We start from the raw sequence: 19,417 nt of genomic DNA on the forward strand, positions 1-19,417 counted from the left end.
CACCATGACAGTTTACAAATGCCATGGCAACATCAGGAAGTTACCCTATATGGTCTAAAAAGGGGAGGCATGAATAATCCACCACTTGTTTAGCATATAATCAAGAAATAGCCATAAAAACAGGCAACCAGCAGCCCTCAGGGCTGCTCTGCCTATGGAGTCACCATTCTTTTATTCCTTTACTTTCTTAATAAATTTACTTTCACTTTATTGACTCACCCTGAATTATTTCTTGCGTGAGATCCAAGAACCTTGTCTTGGAGTCAGAATCGGGATAACAAAAGGACACAAAATTTCATTTGGACAGAAGGAATAAGTTCACAAGATTTATTGTACAACATGGTGACTACAGTTAATAACAATGTACTGTATTCTCGAAAATCTCTGAGAGTAGATTTTAAGTGTTCTCACCACAAAAAAGTATGAAGTATGTGAAGTAATGCATATGTTAATTAGTTCCATTCAGCCAGTCTACACTGTGTAAATATTTCAAAACATCATTTTGAAAATAAATAAATAAATAAAACAAAATGGGAATCATGATAGGACCTAACTTTAGGGCCTTTATGAGGACTGAGAAGGATGATGGTGTAAAGCTTTTAGTACAGTATTTTGTTTAATTTTTTTTATTTTTCTAGAATCTGGCTTATTGTTGATAGAACAGTATTTATCATTTAAGTTTTTTTGTATCTCTCACCTCTAGAGATGGAGAAGAAATTGCTAAGGAGTACAAAAATTTAAACATTATTAAATTTAAATAATCCTTTTTAACTTAATGAGACTAAAGGGAAAAGACAGACATAAGCCAATTATAAGGCCAAGTCATTTTAGTGGCCTGATTTCTGGGGTGCAGAGCTTCACATGCCTACATTACCCTCAATTTTCTTAAATTGAACACGTATTAATCTTTCAGATAGCATCTTTTGTCGAAACTTGGAGTTATGAATGGCCCTCACCGTATTGATGCTTTCTTACTGAGCTCCTCTCTACCTTGCACAAAAGAGACCCTAATAGTTAGGCAGGAATATTACTACCCCTATTCAGCCTGAAGAAGTTACGAAAGATGGATCTTCATCCCTCTGCAACCTTTAGGATTAAGGGTTCTCTTAAAAAAGGGAGGGAGGAAATGCCAGAGGTGTTTGAACCAGAGCAACTCTATCATGAATAGGGGCTGGGTAAAATAAGGCTGAGACCTACTGGGCTGCATCCGCAGACAGCTAAGGCATTCCAAGTCATGGGATGAGATAAGAGGTCGGCACAAGATACAGGTCATAAAGACCTTGCTGATAAAACAGGTTGCAGTGAAGAAGATGGCCAAAACCCACCAAAATCAAGATGGTGATGAGAGTGACCTCTGGTGGTCCTCACTGCTACACTCCCACCAGCGCCATGATAGATTACAAATGCCATAGAAACATCAGAAAGTTACCCAATATGGTCTCAAAAAGAGAGGCACGAATAACTATGCTAAGGAGAGGCATAATAACTATGCTAAATACCCCTTGTTTAGCATAGAATCAAGAAATAACTATCAAAATGGGCAACCAGCAACCCTCAGGGCTGCTCTGCCTATGGAGTAGCCATTTTTTTATTTCTTTATTTTCCTGATAAACTTGCTTTCACTTTACTCTGTGGACTTGACCCAAACTCTTTCTTGCACGAGATCCAAGAATCCTCTCTTGGGGTCTGGATCAGGACACCTTTCCAGTAACAAAAGGAAGCCTAACATGACTAGCTCCATTTTGCTCCTAACCTCCCCACGCCCATAGTGATATCTTTTGGGTTAACTACTTTTATTTATCTTTGTACATAGGCTGAGTTAACTATGGGAGGAATTTAATTTATAGCCTAACTTTTTAAAGGGAAAGATGATGATAGTCCCTTCTCAAAACTAATCTTTAAGAAGATAAAGAGGTGTACACACAAGTAACAATGTTATGTTAAAGATGTATAGGAGCATTTTGACCTGACCAAGGGCAAAGAAGCTTCACAACCCCCCAACTTGGACCCTCACTGCCACCCAGGTATCTATGATCATCAGTCACTTCTTGATCTCAACTGAAGGCCCTCTAATTCTCCTTTCCTCTAACATAAAAAAGCCTAAAATTCTATTAACTTAAGATGGTTATTTTGGACACTAGTCTGCCATCTTGGCTTGCTGGTTCTCTGAAATAAAGTTACTTTCCTTGCCCCAACACCATGTCTTTTGACTAATGGGCTTCGTGTGGCAAGTGGTATGAGCTTTGGATTCAACTGCAAGAATCCATGCACCTCTTTGGATCTTATATGTTTGGAAACTTTACGGTTAATTATCTTTAACTCCTGGTCTATACCATATATTAATAGCATAGGCTGATTAAGAGCAGCATGTCCTTGTTGACCCAGGAGGTTTTGTCATTCTTAAAACTACTGATTTTAGACCAAACTATATAGAAATTCATTCCAGATATATTTAACAGATAATATTAACAAAGTGAAAATGAATTAAAAGAGGTTTACTACCATGGAAAATCACAGTCAATTAAAAGTAAATACCTGAACTTATTTCCATATTTGAAGAGTTAAATTCCAAGATTCCAAGATTCTTCCTGCTGTGCTGGGGCCACTACATCAGCCCTAAACTCATCAGTGAGGAAGGGAATGTGGTGAAGGATGAGTTTGGTTAAGGATGTGGGCGCATGATCTACTTGTCTGTGGTTTGTTCCTACAGGCAGTAGAGATGGGTGCATAGTGATGAGTCAGTGACCATTCATTCAACAGGCATATACAAAAGGCACTGATGATATTAGACCAATAAGGCACAACCCTTGTTCTCAAATTCACAGTCTATTCCAAGACTCTGCTGTTCAAATGTAGTCCTTAGATGAGCAGCATGGACATTGATTGGAAGCTTTTTAGAAGTGCACAATCTCAGGCCCCACCCCAGACCTACGGAATCAAAATCTACATTTTAGAAATAACTCCAGATGATTCATATAAGTAGTAAAGTCTCAGATGTACTGTTCCAGGACAGACACATAAACAAGTACAGGTTATTTCTGGTGTAACATCTTATATGCAATCCTACAAAACTCACATATTGCAAGATAGTGCACTAAAATAACAGAGTCTATGGTGGAAATTGGTTAAGGGCAGACTTCTGAAAACCTACAAAATTTTGAATCCAGAGCACTAACAAAAACAATCACAATTCTAATAAAAACAATAGTTAAATCTACTGGTATTTGTATCTAGTATCAGTCAATTCTTTGCTGTCTTCAACCTGCGGGATTCAGACTTCCTCCTTTGAGACATAATGTCAGAGGCATTTGAACCAGAGGAACTCCATCTTGAGTAGGGACTGGGTAAAATGAAGCTAAAACCCTATGGGGCTACATTCCCAGACTGTTAGACATTCTAAGTCACAGAAAGAGGTAGGAGGTCAGCACACGATACAGGTCATAAAGACCTTGCTGATAAAACAGTTTGCAGAAAAGAATCAGGCCAAAACCCAGCAAAACTAAGATGGCAATGACAGTGACCTCTGGTTGTCCTCACTGGTACATTTCCATCAATGCCATGACAATGTACAAATGCCATCGCACCGTCAGGAAGCTACCCTATATGGTCTAAAAGGGGAGGCATGAATAATCCATCCCTTGTTTAGCATATAATCAAGAAATAACCATAAAAATGGGCAACCAGCAGCCCTCAGGGCTGCTCTGTCTAAGGAGTAGCCATTCTTTTATTCCTTTACTTTTTTTATTTAAGATGGAGTTTCGCTCTTTTTGCCCAGGCTGGAGTGCAATGGCGCGATCTCGGCTCACCACAACCTCCGCCTCCCAGGTTCAAGTGATTCTCCTGCCTCAGCCTTCCGAGTAGCTGGGATTACAGGCATGTTCCACCACGCCTGGCTAATTTTGTATTTTTAGTAGAGATGGGGTGTCTCCGTTTTGGTCAGCCTGGTCTCGAACTCCTGATCTCAGGTGATCCGCCCACCTGGGCCTCCCAAATTGCTGGGATTACAGGCATGAGCCACTGCGCCCGGCCTTATTCCTTTACTTTCTTAATAAACTTGCTTTCACTTTATGCTATGGGCTTGCCCTGAATTATTTCTTATGCAAGATCCAAGAACCCTCTCTTAGGGTCTAAGTGAGGACCCCTTTCCTGTAACAATAAGACCTAGATATTAGTATTTTATTTGTTAAAAGAAAATTTTTAGGGGGAGAACTTAAAGAGTTTAATTTTTTCCTAGAACAAGATCAACAGTTTTCACTGAGATAAAAGAATAAAGAACAACAAACTCAATAACACCAAATGGTTTTTGATACAGAAAACAGGGCCGCTCCATTCAAATGCAAATTTTTACACTAAAATATGTTTATAAACCATAGTTGTTGTTCCTCGTGATTCAACACTTCTCCGTCCTCTAATGGGAGCCCCAGGAACCTGAAGAGCATGTGCACTACTAACCAGATACACAATCCAGCCGCCCCTTCCAAGCTGGAATCTGATTACTACTGGACTAGACTCAGGGCTGCCCCCAAGGGATGGAAAGCAGTAACTATGGTCTCAGAGAGAATGGCTACTGAGGATCCCACCAAAGAGTTGAACGCTGTGCACTGGGTCCAGTGCAGTTTCCCACCACTTTGAACAGGAGAACCTTGGAATACCAGTCTTGATGATGCTGCCTGTCCTTGCTCACACTGATAGTAAACAGGGTAAATATTATTCTCATGGCAATTGGAATAAAAATGAAATTGAGAATGGTGACCTGCAGTGGGCAGCAGTCCTGGTCTGTGTTGGTATGAACATGTTCATGCTGAAAAGGAGGCTGCAATCCCCCCATACAGTTGCTCTGTGACCTAGGGGACTGTTTCTTGAACTTGAAGTTGAATTCTTAAATTGGTTCCTGTCTGTTCCCAACTGGAAGTGTTTTCTGGAATGATTGGATTCTCAGAGACTCGAGCAGCAAATGGCTCATACATATGCTACAGAGATCAGATCACACAAGCTTGGAGACAGTGTAGTTTCTCCACTGACTCTGGTGGCAGGTGCAAAGGCAGGAAGCATCCAGAGGGGAATGCCTTCGGTACAACCTGGTCCAAAAACTAGCTGTGCAAGTGACAGGAGCTCAGTGCAAAACAATACATTTATTTAACAATTCCCTTCTTTTGCTCGGGTTCTCTCCTAGGTCAGAGTGTGACCAAAATCTAAGGCTTTAGAGCACCACTTTCAATTACCATCATTTCGGTTTCTCGTCTCAGCATGTCATTCATAGGTTATGGTATCCTCATGATCATGCATTTCTTTGAGTTTTGTCATTCTAGCCAAAGAGTAACAATTTGACATTCTACAAATGGCTGCATGTTAGCAAACATTTAAAACTTTTGAGAGAATACAGCGCACCAAGGTGACCACTGTCATCGGGAGGATAATACCAACAGTTTGCAGATGCCCCTTAGCTAGGGTCCCTATGAACTAAACAAACAAAAATCAAATAAATCAAAGAATAAACCAGACGAAGAGTGTACCTATTTTAACCAAGCAGCCTGTTCATTAATCCTCTGCAAATGAGTCTCTATAATACCCAGCATATTCATCCATGTGCAAAACGTGTCAGCAACTGCACGATTTCTCCCTATTCAGCCAGTAGGGAATCTAGAGCAATTCTATTATCTAGTACAACTTTAGCAAGAGAATTTAAAGTCTGTTATGCAACCATAGCCTTTGCAATAGAATCTGCTATAGAGATGATTATAAGGAATTTCCTTCCTTCCTTCCTTCCTTCCTTCCTTCCTTCCTTCCTTCCTTCTTTCTTTCTTTCTTTTTCTTTCTTTCTTTCCTTCTTTGAGACAGGGTCTTGCTCAACCTCCCAGGCTCAAGCAATTCTCCCTACCTCAGTCTCCCAAGTGGCTGGGAGTACAGACATGTACCACCATGCCCAGCTAAAATTTTAAAATATTTTTGTAGAGACAAGGTCTCACTAGGCTGGTCTCAAACCCCTAGGCTCAAATGATCCTCCCACCTCAGCCTCACAAAGTGTTGGGATTACAGATGTGAGCCAACACACCCAGTCAGGAAAACATTTCAAATTATTGCCTCATTTATATTTACTCCAAGCCATGGAAAATAAATCTAACATTGGCCCTTCATGCTCAATCCATCAAAGGCATAAGGTTGCCCATGTGTAAAGTTGGCTGCAAAATCCTCCACAAATAAAAGTATACCCCACGGATAGACATAAGGCCCCTTTTCCAGTTCTATTGTTCATGGATACATTACCTGGAATGGTGAAATTAGCAATTTCAAACCAAGGGCCTGAGGCAGAATTACGGGTTGAAAGAGTGCTATCATATCCTGACACATAAGTCAGTTTGCAAGAAACTCCATTTGGGCATTGGTGCAAACCTGTCTCGTGATATACTCATTGGTCATTGTTCTTGTATCCCATTATTGGATTAAATTAAAACAGGGAGTGAGAGCAAGTCGGGTTAGAAGTCTTACTACTAGTACAATTTGAACAACAGTTATGTTAGGAATGTTGCTAACATTACCCACCAGGTTAACTAAAGGATCCCTTAGGTCATGTAAAGATCTGGGTTTGGCATGACAGATTCAACACTCCATGAATTTACCCATAAAATCTACTCATTGTGAAATTCTAATTACAACATTATCCTGCCAAGTTCAAGAGGTAGGCATACGTAAGGAAAGATTAAGAAAAATAAGAGTTTCATGATGGCAGAGAAATTTTGATTTGTGATCTTGGGGAAGCTGCTTAAGTCTAGGATACCATCTGCTTCTGGGGAGAAACTTCCCTGGTTAGCTTTACCTTAAAGTTTCTAATGGGTATACAGTTCCAAGAGTTTGGGGGGGCCCTTTTTAATTTGTGAGATATGGATTCAAGTATCAAAGTCCCAAAGTTTGGCTGCAGATTGAGTGGCAAAGGCAGTCTTTTTCTGATACCATTTCCAGAAGACCAAATCTCTGGGTTCTAGATCATGAAGGATTTGAGTGCTCTTGGTCAGTGCATTCTGCAAAGCTTCCTTTACCTGGTGAAAATACACTTTGACATAATGCATCAAAGCCTTGCAACATTTAGTCATATCCGAGTTTAGGATCCTTTTATAAGGGGGTCAACTTACATTCTCCACTGTAAGTGCATCTGGCTTTTATTAATCTGCAATACCTTTTATCAATCTGCAATATCAAGGCAATCCAGTCAATTCAGTTAGCTTCACCTAAGGCTATTAAATCTGTAATACTTTATTTAACTGTTTTCCAACTTCTCCAGTGAAACAAGTACCTTTATCCCTAGAGATCTCTTCAGGAATCCCCCATGAGGAAAACACATTTTCTAATAACCTTTTAGCTACTGTTATAGAATTGGCTTCCTGCATGGGAAAACTTCTAAACCAGAAAACATGCACTGAAAATGGCAACTGAGGGCAGGCGCAGTGGCTCATGACTGTAATCCCAGCACTTTGGGAGGCCACAGTGGGCAGATCACTTGAGAACAGGAGTTCAAGACCAGCCTGGCCAACATCACGAAACCCCGTCTCTACTAAAAATACCAAAATTATCCAGGTGTGGTGGTACACGCCTATAGTTCCAGCTACCCAGAGGGCTGAGGCATGAAAATAATTTGAACCTGGAAGGCGGTGGTTGCAGTGAGCTGAGACCACTGCACTTCAACCTGGATGACAGAGCAAGACAGACGAAAGAAAGAGAGAAAGAGAGAGAGAAAGAGAGGGAGAAAGGGAGGGAGGAAGGGAGGAAGGGAGGGAGGAAGGGAGGAAGGGAGGGAGGAAGGGAGGTAGGAAGGAAGGAAAGAAGGAAGGAAGGAAGGAAGGAAGGAAGGAAGGAAGGAAGGAAGGAAGGAAAAGAAAGAGAAAGAAGACCACTATAAATGTCCAATGGCCCATACCTAAAGTTTTGATTGTCTTCTCAGGATTCTAAATTTGATAAACCAAACATTGGTCATAAACCATATTAGCAATTTTAGAACAGTCACCACACCAATGTATATTTTTTTCATTATTTGGATTATTTTATCTCTTCCATGATGAGCCATGGAGTGCAGAGCTTTTAAAAATGAAAGCATCAAGGACTCAGGAAGGACCAGGCAGCCACCCAGGCTCTCCATGAGTCCATGCTTAAAATTGGATTTATAGTCTTTTATTTTTATTATATTTTTTGAGGCAGGGTCTCACTCCGTCGCCCAGGCTGGAGTACAGTGGCACGATCTCAGCTCACTGCAACCTCTTCTTCCTGAGTTCAAGCGATTCTCCTGCCTCAGCCTCCCAAGTAACTGGGATTACAGGTGTGTGCCACCACACCCAACTAATTTTTTTATTTTTTGGTAGAGACAGGGTTTCACCAAGTTGGCCGGGCTGGTCTCGAACTCCTGACCTCTGGTGATCTGCTGCCTCGGCCTCCCAAAGTGGCTGGGATTACAGGCGTGAGCCACTACACCCAGCCATTTATAGCCTTTTAAATACCAATTTTATTTCTTTAATTCAGGCACATAGCACTGTTTACTACAGTATGATAGCAATGTGCTATCATATGTAATTTGACTTGGATCATGGATTTCCTTTAAATTGCATATCTTAACAATTTCAGTACTGGCTTACTTGTACTTTCTTGGTATTTAATTAATTCTTGTCCTGCTTAGCAGTTTTACAAACCAGTAAATCTTTTCATTAGAGGTCTGGGGGATTCTTACACAGTCCAGTGATATGAATTTAAGGCTATCAGAAGCCTGTACTCATCAGAGTCTTTCCATCCTTCTCAGTCCATTTTGCATTGCTGTGAAAGAATACCTGAGGCTGGGTAATTTAGGAAGGGGTTTATTTGGCTCAGGGTTCTGGAGGCTGTACAAGAAGCATGGCACTGGCATTTGCCCCAGTAAGAACCCCAAGAAGCTTCCAATCATGGCAGAAGGAGAAGGGTAGCTGGCATGTCACATGGCAAGAGAGGAAGAAAGAGAGAGACAGGGGAAGGATGCCATGCTCTTTTAAACAACCAGCTGTCATGTAAACTAATAGATCAAGAACTCATTTGTTACCACACAAATGGCACCAAGCCATTCACAAGGGGTCTGCCCCTTTTACCCAAACACCTCTCATTAGGCCCCATCTCCAAAATTGGTGATCAAATTTCAACATGAGATTTGGAGGGGACAAATATCCAAACTGTAAACACCATCTTTTCCATGAACCTCTTTGAAGATATAACACTTTAGGATTACAATTGCTTTTAAAGAACATTCAGGAAAAAGTATCAGAATTAAACAATTAACTGTGGACAACAAGACTTAAAATGGTCATGGTTAAAGACACAGTTGACAAGGAAATCTGGTTATTTCTGTCACCTACAATAATTTAACATAATAATTATAATTATGACTGATAACATACCAGGACCTATCAGAATTTTAGGAAGCTCATACAATTTTGGAAAACATATTAATGACATATCTATACGAATATAACTCCAAAAAAGATTAAACACCACGTCTTACATGATAATACTTCTTATATAATTTAACATATCCAATAAGCCTGTTTATTATTTTCCTTTGGTATGCTTCAAGGGCCCTCTGGAATATCTCAAAGTTAGTTTGAGGTTAAAAAGACTTAATTTTGATTTTGAAATTTGATTTTGAGAAGCCTGTCAAATATGTCAAAGGTTTAGAAGGCTTGATCAAAAAAGATCATAAGTCACTGTAAAATAACAGTCACTAATTTAGCCAAAGTAATAATAAAAAGATTTTGGCTGGGTGCAGTGACTCAAACGTGTAATCCCAGCACTTTGGGAGGCCGAGGCAGGTGGGATTGCCTGAGGTCAGGAGTTCGAGACCAGCTTGGCCAATTTGGTGAAACCTCGTCTCTACTAAAAGTACAAAAATTAGCTGGGCATGGTGGCGGATGCCTGTAATCTAAGCTACCCAGGAGGCTGAGGCAGGAGAATCGCTTGAACCCAGGAGGCAGAGATTGCAGTGGGCTGAGATTGTCCCGTTGCTCTCCAGCCTGGGAGACGGGAGCAAAACTCTGTCTCAAAACAAAAAAAGAAAAAGATTTTAATAAGCAAAAATCTGTTGATTTTGATCTTTGATAGAGAGGAGACTCATTTTACCAAAGACCTAACAAAGGCAACGTAAGACACACAAAATTGGTTTCTCTCTCTCTCTTTCTCTTTTGAAGTTTACTCAAAAAGACAAAAATATTTTACTATATCTCAGTACTACATGAAAATTTTTTTAAAAGAGAAAACTAAATTATAGTTTTATATTAGATGTACTTTTAATACTAAGTACTAAATTTCAATCCTTATAATAAATTCATTTAATCTAGTTTAATCACAAAAAATTCTTTTACTGTTGTTCTTTCTTTTTTAAAACTTTTAACATTCACTCCATTTTTTCTATACTATTTCTTTCTGCCTTCATTTTGAAACAAACTTTAAATAACCTAACTAGACAAAATGACATTTTTTAACAAAAACCACATTTTCATGCCTTTCTTATAAACTTGCTGACCAAAAACATAACTTGCTTTTCTTATACACTTTGCATACAGAATTATTTCTCTTGTTTTTAGTTACATATATGTAATATATGTACAACATACGTACATACATATTACATATTACATATATGTAGTGATGCAGGATTTTTGCTCCTTAGTTCAACTAAATCCAGGTTCTTGTCTCACAACCAGGAAAAATTAGGTATGTGAGCACATTGAAGGGTGAGGAGGGAGGAATTTATTAAGTGAAAGGAAAGCTCTCAGCAAAGAGAGGGATTCTCCAAGCAGGTTTCTCCCTCACAATTGAATACCAGGACCACCACACATGAGCTTATGAGGCCAGGCTCCTCCCCTGAATAAGGCATGAATTCTTGGTGGCCCCACCCCATCCCCCAATGCACATGTGGACATGCCCAGGCAAGCCTGGTAGTATTGGAAATAGGTAGCATTGGAAATAGGTAGTATTGGAAAAGGCAGCATTCGATGGGTGAAAAGGCATTATTCAGAAAGAATCAATTGGGAAGGGGTGGGCAAACAGGGGCAGAAGTTCTCCCTCTTGGTCACAGGTTTCATCTGGGACTAGCACTCCAGTCTTTCAGCCTTCAGGCTGTTTTAGACTTGAAGGTGAGGTTTTAGGCCAGGGGCCCTTCCCTGTCTGCCTAGACATTTGTCTGCCTTCTGCTTCTATCAATCATTCCACTCTCTATAGAGGTACAACTAACTGCCCTTAGAACAGGAATGAAGATCAACCTGTCTTTTTTTTTTTTTTTTTTTGAGATGGAATCTCGCTCTGTTGCCCAGGCTGAAGTGCAGGTGCGATCTCGGCTCACTGCAAGCTCTGCCTCCTGGATTCACACCATTCTCCTGCCTCAGCCTCCCGAGTAGCTGGGACTACAGATGCTCGCCACCACACCTGGCTAATTTTTTGTATTTTTTTAGTAGAGATGGGGTTTCACTGTGTTAGCCAGGATGGTCTCGATCCCCTGGCCTCGTGATCTGCCCGCCTCGGCCTCCCAAAGTGCTGGGATTACAGGTGTGAGCCACCATGCCTGGCCCAAAGATCTATCTTAACTGCTTCCTGCTGACAGGGAGTGCTGTTTTGAGAAGATGGCAGTCAGATTTCCCTCAGAAGCTTGTCTAAGGATCTCCAGTAAAAAATGGGCCATCATCTGTGGCTCTGGTTGCATGAACTTTGGAGTTTGATGGTCTGAAGACGAGAAGAGACAAACTGGGTTATTAGAAGACTTGTATCAAAATGAGACAAAAGGTTGGGGGGTAAAGGCAGCTGAAAAATCCCGAGGCTCCCAGCATGTCCAGAAAACAGGTGGCTATAGTTACCTGCTAAGATTTGGGTGCATGGGGTTTGGCTTTTGTTAGCTGTCTTGGTCTTATTTTCCCAAAAAGAAACCTCCAGGTTACGGGCACCCTATTTACTCCTATCACCTGGCAGGATTTGCAGGATAATTGCCCAGAACTGGAATATTGATTCAGATTTTTACATTATCCATCCCTTTTTTTTCTTCTGAGCTGCAGGAGGAGATCACTAGTTGATTCACAGGAATAAACAGGGTTAGTCTAAAATGTAGGCAAAAAAACTTTAAAACAACTAATTGGTCTAGAATTTAATGACAGATGTATGATAAGGTTTGAGACATAATTTCTCTCTCTCCAGTCCTCATTTTTGTTAAAAACAAATCATGATAGGACTGAGTTGTTTGCAAAATAAACTTTAGTCTTATATTTGGCCTGCTTATTTGCATAAAGTGCAATAAAAATAATTATTTTTACATAGGCTTTTCAAACTGGATTTGAAGGAACTCTGTTCCACAAGGAATCTCAGATAACACCTTTTAAAGTTGAGCCTAGCCATGTGTTTGTACCCCAAATACCTACGAGTTGGGTAAATTCCTTTCTTCTTGAGGTCCCAAGGACATGGGGTTCCTGGGCCTGTTAGAAAGTGACATTCTTTACTCCCCATACAGGGTAGGAACCCTATACAGGGACTGTGTAGACAAGGTATGAAGCCAGTTTTCCCAAGGGGCTTTTATCAGCTCTGCAAGTTGAGCTTGATTCCTTAAAGGAAAGCATACCCTTCCAGTCAAAGCCTTGGTAAAACAACCAGCTTCTCCAATTGCATCCTGCAGCAAAAGAAAATGGATTCTTATTGCACTGATGCAAATAACCATATTGCTATAAGTTAAGAATACTCACAAATAGTTTCCAAATTCTAGAGGAACCAGGCAGAGAGAAACAAACATGCTCCAAATTTTGTTCACAGGAGTATAACTTACTCAATTATTAAAGACTGTAAATAGCTCAAAACAAAAGTTTCTTTAACTCTGAAAAACAAAACAAGGATCAGCAATGTTTTAAGCAACAGTTAATAAAAGATTACTTCAGCTTTCTATTAGTTCAGTCCATTCCATTAACTCTTGTTCTGCTTGATATTCATGAACATTTTAACTCTTCATGAGTCCTATACGTTTTTCCAGCATTCAAATGTCACAATCTCCAAAGTTATCAGAAACTTGCATTTGAGAGCACCTGTCAAAGTTCCATAGCTGATTAAAACCATCTTTTGAAGAGGATCAAAACAAGACAACAGTTGTCTGTGAATAACAAAATGTCCAGGGTACTTACAGTTAAAAACACAATTGATAAAGAAATTTGGTTATCTCTGTGGTTTATAATAACTTACTGTAATAATCTTAATTATGATTGATAGCATATAATCAGACATTAGAATTTTAGAAATCCCATACAATTTTGGAACATACGTTAATATTATTCACTGAAATATAACCTGATGAAGATGAAGCATCATTTTGGCAATCCCACATACTTAAATATGTCAAATAATCCTATCTACCTCTCTTTTGGATGCAATAGGGGCCCTCTGTGGCATGCAAAAGCTGGGGGTCAGGAAATATAATTTTGAAACTGAAATTTGATTTTGGGCAACCTGTCAAATATGTTAGAGGTTCAAAGCACTTGATATTATGAAACAGAACTCTAGATTACCATAAATTATTTATTTTGCCAAAATGATGTTTCATAATTTCAAAACAAGGCAAAAACCTTTACTCATTAAGAGGAAAGACTTAGCTTTCCAGTTTATCTCCTGTCTTCTCTTTCTTTTCCTTGGCAGTTTATTCACAAGACAAACAAAAATCTTTCATTTCCCTTTGTTATTACATGAAAATCTTGTACAAGGGAGAGAAAGCCAAATTTTACCCTTACATTAGTTTACTCTTAATGTCAACCCCAATTTTCTAGGAAAACCTTACAGACAATTCTATCTAATCTTAACCAGTTTGACCATGAGATGAGATTCTTATAAACCTTTGTAATCTTTTACAAATTTTGCTAAAGAGCAGATGAGCACCTTAAGGAAACCTTCTTGTTCTTTTATTTCAATGCTCAATTTACATAAAAAACATATAATACCGTTTTGAATTTATTCTATTCTATGTTCACACACAGCATTTCTTTTGCAAGATCAGTTTTTAGAAACCTTCCACAACTTGATTAAGCCTTTAGCTTTATCTTATCTAATTTAAAACAATCCTTTAACCTCAGGCAAAAATTTTCATTCCATGCCTTCTTATAATCTTTTACTAAAAACACATTTTACTGTTCTTACACACCTTGCAGGTGAATCCATTTTCAGTGGTCTCAATTACATGTTATAATGATAACTCTTAGCAATTTTTAACTTTAATGTAAAATCTGGTAAGTTGTTTTAATTATGCACTAGGTGCCAATGAAGTGTGACTCCTTCCAGCATAGTTAAGGGTGTGGTTAATTCCATACATCCCCAGGCCTTACCAATTGTGAAGCAGGCAAGTTGTAGAATAGTTCTCAAAAGCCAAAGAAGCAGTTTATAACCTTAAAACATTTAGCAAACTTACTATCTGACCTACATAACTTAGACCACCTATTTACATTTTAACAATATTTGCATTTTTGGCCAGGCGCGGTGGCTCATGCCTGTAATCCCAGCACTTTGGGAGGCCGAGGTGGGTGGATCACGAGGTCAGGAGATCGAGACCATCCTGGCCAACATGGTGAAACCTCATCTCTACTAAAATACAAAAAATTAGCTGGGCATGGTGGCGGTGTGCCTATAGTCCCAGATACTTGGGAGGCTGAGGCAGGGAATCCCTTGAACTTGGGAGGCGGAGGTTTCAGTGAGCCAAGATTGTGCCACTGCATTCCAGCCTGGAGACAAAGAGAGACTCCATCTTAAAAAAAACAACAAAAAAAAATATTTGCATTTTTTTACCAATAATACTTACTGTTTTTACTTCTCAAAGATTAAAGTCACATGAACTAAAAAATATTATAGCTTTTAATTTTCCTTCAAAAATATTCAATCTAAGTGCTTATTTTTTCTTTAGTCCAATTAATTAGAGCTTTTTTATATAAACATCACACACATAATACATATATAACTACACAGACAAAAGAAGATCCAGTATTTGTAAGATTTTTCATTTGCAAGTTTCTTAATTGGATTATTGGTCTCAGGGTGGAGCCTTTTAAGAAACAGGGCCCAATACACAGGTATAGCTGGAAGACAAAAAATAAATTTTGATACAGATTGATCCATTTCTAATTCCTGGGGTTCCATAAAGGAAAGAGATGTTTCTCCCAAAATGGAATCTGTGGCACTTTTTCTGTTTTTCTCAAGGAGTCTCAGGTCATCAGAAGTTATCTTAGGGCCTCTCATGCATGCATTAAGAATTGCAAGACATGGGGAGAACAGTAATTCAGTCGACTGAGAAAAAAACTTTTTCCAGCAAAACAAGATCCAAGAAGAGAGAACATAAAGGTCTTTTAAATATACCTATAACTTGGATATCCACTTTTAATTAAGTAGAGCATTCCTTAAGAAAGTCCTTGGCTGGGCGCAGTGGCTCACGCCTGTAATCCCAACACTTTGGGAGGCCGAGGCAGGTGGATTACGAGGTCAGGAGATCGAGACCATCCTGGCTAACATGGTGAAACCCTGTCTCTATTAAAAATACAAAACAAAATTAGCCGGGCGCAGTGGCAGGCACTTGTAGTCCCAGCTGCTCGGGAGGCTGAGGCAGGAGAATGGCGTGAACCTGGGAGGCAGAGCTTGCAGTGAGCAGAGACTGCACCACTGCACTCCAACCTGGGCAACAGAGCGAGACTCTGTCTCAAAAAAAAAAAAAAAGAAAGAAAAAGAAAAAGAAAAAAATAAAAAGAAAGTCCTTTTAAATTCCTTGTAAGCTGACTTTAGCCATGCCAAGCTGCCAATATTTTTGGCATTTGAACTTTACCAAAAGTAACTCACAGGTGAAACCAACAAGCTTCAATTAAGGTTATGACTTAACCACAAGTGTATGAAGTATTTTCAAAGGGGTAGTAAGCAGTTTTTACAAAATCTAGGACCTTTAAAGGTAACTCAGAGAAAGAAAGATTTAAGAAAGGAAGCTGGAAGTTGTTCATGGAAAGGAAGAGAATCAGCAAATGGCAAAAGTTACACACAGATATCAACCCAAAAGTACTCATTTCTCAAGCCAGGATTGAACCCAGGTTGCCATTGTAAAATGGCGGAGACTAAAAGAAAGTACTGCCACGTGGTTACAGGTCACACTCCCAAGGATGTAAAACAAGATGGAGGCCTGCAGCAAAGTTTGTTACTGACCAGTTTGCCAGGCTGACTTGAACAGCAGGCTTATGGGGTCCTAGGCCTACATCCTATCATATGGTACCCCTCTTCCTGACAGAATCACACAGAAAGACATGCAAATCACATCAGATTGGCTACAGCTTAAGACTAACCTCACAAATCCTTTTTCATTAATCAAAACTTTACAGAGAATATAAACAGTGATCCTTATCATTCCTTTTACCAGTTTGTACAGACAGAGAGAGGCCAACATCTGAATGATGAAACTTTTGCCCTTTTTCCAGCATGTCATCCTTCTAGGTTCCCTTCCTCTGAGTTCAATTCTAAGGCAACCAGTTTAAGGTTTGGGATATTAATTTTTCCCAGTTTGGAGGATGCATCCAAGGGGAGTGTGCTGTAGCACAGGGACACAATTACCCATCTGTGAAGAGAGGACAGAGGTGGAAAAAGGTAATAAAAAAGGCATTTTTTTTCAAAGGAGTCCCAAGGGTTCAGGATGTGCTTTTGAAAGGGGTAAAGACTGAAGATGAATGGCTACTCATCTAGAAAGAGGGGAGCAAGGCATGCCTAGTTCCCTTCTCTTCCCAGCAAATACCCAGGGTATGTGAGGGAGAGGCAAGAGAGGCATCCCTTTTCTTTATTCTTTCCTTGTATCCTGGAGTCCTGAAGACAATGACAGGGTGCTGCCCATGGGTGTCAATGTGACTTTTCACCCATGTTAACAGGTGGGTTAGAGGGTAGGATTATCCACCCTTACCCACACACTGCCTTTCCCCTTGCTGTCAGTAGCTTTCAAGTTCCCTAGACCTCATGCATGCCATAGATACTAGCACGACCACTATCCATGAAATGGGAGGCTTGGCTTAATCGGCAGGAATTAGTCATGCTTACCTGTGCTATGTCTCTTAACTTCCATTGTCATCTGCCTCAGATCCAGTTTTCTTTCCTAGAGTTTCAATCCAAAGTTTGGAATTGAGTTTGGGACAAGAATGTGTCTCAGTGGGGTTCAAGGATTCATTAAGTCATGGGTGAAGCTGTGGAATTGGGTCCTCCTCCAACAAGGGATAGAAAAGAGTGTCTTGTGAATTGGGGTCCTGGCCTATTAAAACACCTTTCAAGAAAAAAAAAAAACTCTGGCATGGAGAAGCCCCCTGTATTGCACAGCTGTGTTATTAGGTTGGTGCAAAAGCAATTGTGGTCACCGCCATGCTAAGTAAAGGCAAAAACCTCAACTACTTTCAAACCAACCCATTAACTCCTGACCTGACGGAGAAAAGGAAAAAGAACAGCTTAAGGGTAGAGCTGGAGAAGATTGTTGAGGAAGAAACCTCTTATTCTGATGCAAATGAGTTTCTCCAACAGGGAAAGAAACTTTTAATTCCTGTTTCTTCCCTCAGGCTCAGAACAAGCTGGACCCCTCAGCTGGGGGAGGGGAAGACTCCGTGGGCACGTGGTGGGAAACACGGCCAGCTAGCCATGAAGGGCCTTGGGCCCCCAAGACTGCCCTGGGGCCCGGGAAGTGGCTGTGGCTCAGTCCTGCACTGCATGGCCACTGAACACAGCATGTGTATGCAGCAGACATGGCCATGTGCCCCAGCTAGGAGGGAAAGGGGTGGTGGGGAGCTACTGCTTGCCTGTCTGTCACAAGCACATGCCTGTGGCCATTGGAGTGGGGGTGGAACACCCCCAATATTATAAAAGAAAAGATAGGTGCTATTTTAATTCTGAAAAAAAGTAGGAAAATGCCACAGAAAAGACTGGATTGGACCAAGGCTGACATTCCCAACCCCTGAAAGTGACAGGGAGGGGGCAGTTTTCCCTGCCTTCAGAAGAAGTCTGAAGATGAGAAAGCTCAGAAACGAAAGTGAAAGATATTTTGGGGGCAGTGTTTTACTCACCCTTCTGACAAACCCCCGTATAGGCCAAAATGATGCAGAATTTTTGCTCCCTAGTTCAGCTAAATCAGAGTTCTTGTCTCATGACCAGGAAAAATTAGGCACGTGGTCACATTGAAGGGTGAGGAGGGAAGAATTTATTAAGCGAAAGGAAAGCTCTTAGCAAACAGAGGGGATCTCCAACCAGGTTTCTCCCTCACAATTGAAAACCAGGGCCACCGCACATGAGCTTATGAGGCCAGGCTCCTCCCCTGAATAAGGCATGAATTGCTTGTGGCCCCCCAATCCCCCAGTGCACATGCAGGCATGCCCAGGCAAGCCATAGGTAGTATCAGAAAAGGCAGCATTCGATGGGTTAAAAGGCATTATTCAGAAAGAATCCATTGGGAAAGCGTGGGCAAACAGGGGCAGAAATTCTCCCTCTGGGTCACAGGTTTCATCCCAGACCAGCACTCCAGTCTTTCAGCCTTCAGGCTATTTTAGGCTTGAAAGTGAGGTTTTAGCCTAGGGACTCTTCCCTATCTGCCTAGGAATTTGTCTCCTGCCTTTATCAGTAGTACTACTGATAGTAGTACTTTATCAGTAGTACTACTGATAGAAATATACTGATAGTATATTTCTGTCCATATATGTACTATAAATGTACTATATATTCTGTATAGTACATACATATAGTACACATATGTACTATATGTATATATTATGTATATTATATATAATATGTATTGTATATAGGCATATGATATGGGAAGGGGGGCAGGGAAGTGCTGGGTAGAGAAGGGGGGGGTCACTGATGAGGGCTCCATCCTCGAGCCCATGCCCACGGACCTAAATGAGGACAGATGATTCCGTTTTCACACCCAAAATGTTGCCTTTTGGCCCACCACACCCCCCCCCATCCTGTGCCCATAAAAACCTGAGACCCCAGCAGGCACACACACAAGCAGCTGGACATTGAGAGAAGCAGAAGACAGACACCAGCAGACACCAGCAGGCCATTGAAGGCAGAACAACATGACACCAAGAGGAATTCGGCCAGGGCGGTTGGAGGAAAGTCTAGCTGCTGGATGGCCCAAGTCCAGGGGAAGACCACTTTCCCACTCCATCCTTTTTCTTGCTCCCCATCCATCTCACTGAGAGCTACTTCCACCACTCAATAAAACCTTGCACTCATTCTCCAAGTCCACATGTGATCCGATTTTTCCAGTACACTAGGACAAGAACCCAGGATACAGAAAGCCCTTTGTCCTTGTGATAGGGCAAAGGGTCTAATTGAGCTGATTAACACAAGCCACCAGCAGATGGCAAAGCTGAAAGAACATACTGTAACACACTCCCGCTGGGGC

The 19,417-nt window shown here is 40.7% G+C and overlaps 1 pseudogene; it reads right to left on the reverse strand.

Annotated features, from left to right (window-relative positions):
- Nucleotides 1-4,543: 4,543 nt before the first annotated feature.
- On the reverse strand, nucleotides 4,544-19,200 carry LOC112436988 (transmembrane protein 183-like; annotated as a pseudogene).
- Between the last annotated feature and the right edge of the window lie 217 nt (nucleotides 19,201-19,417).

The sequence above is a fragment of the Pan paniscus genome, chromosome 15, assembly GCF_029289425.2.
Source record: "Pan paniscus chromosome 15, NHGRI_mPanPan1-v2.0_pri, whole genome shotgun sequence".
NCBI lineage: Eukaryota > Metazoa > Chordata > Mammalia > Primates > Hominidae > Pan > Pan paniscus.